Below are 520 nucleotides of genomic sequence, written 5' to 3'. Positions count from 1 at the left end.
GGGTCTTGAAATATATATAAAATCAAGTGGCCTAAAACGTATGATGCTTATAAAAATCCAGTTCTTGACATTTGGCACCAAATTCTGCACACATATTCTTTGGGCTATAACACAGGTCTAAAGATTTTGGGGGAGTGGGAGGGGGGCACAGCCGCAGTTTTTTATTAATCGACTTCAAATTTTTCCCACATTTTCTTGGGAGTCGCGACCAAGCCGTCAGAGTATTATGGGATGATAGAGTGGGGGTAGACAGCTTTTGAAATATATAAAATCAAATAGCTTAAAACTTATGATGCTTATGAAAATCGAGTTCTTGATAAGTGGCTCCAAATTTTGCACACATTCTTTGGGGTTTCTGACAGGTCAAAAGAGTATGAGGGGATAGGAGGGATTAAGATATGAAGGCAGGGGCACAACAGCAGTTTTTGACCAATTGGCATCAAATTTTCCACGCGTATTCTTTGGGATCCCAAACAGGTCATATGCCTATGGGGGGGTGAGTATTTGAATAATATACTGG

The sequence above is a fragment of the Belonocnema kinseyi genome, chromosome 1 (assembly GCF_010883055.1).
Source record: "Belonocnema kinseyi isolate 2016_QV_RU_SX_M_011 chromosome 1, B_treatae_v1, whole genome shotgun sequence".
In the NCBI taxonomy this organism is placed as follows: domain Eukaryota; kingdom Metazoa; phylum Arthropoda; class Insecta; order Hymenoptera; family Cynipidae; genus Belonocnema; species Belonocnema kinseyi.
Note: the sequence above shows the minus strand (reverse complement) of the source record.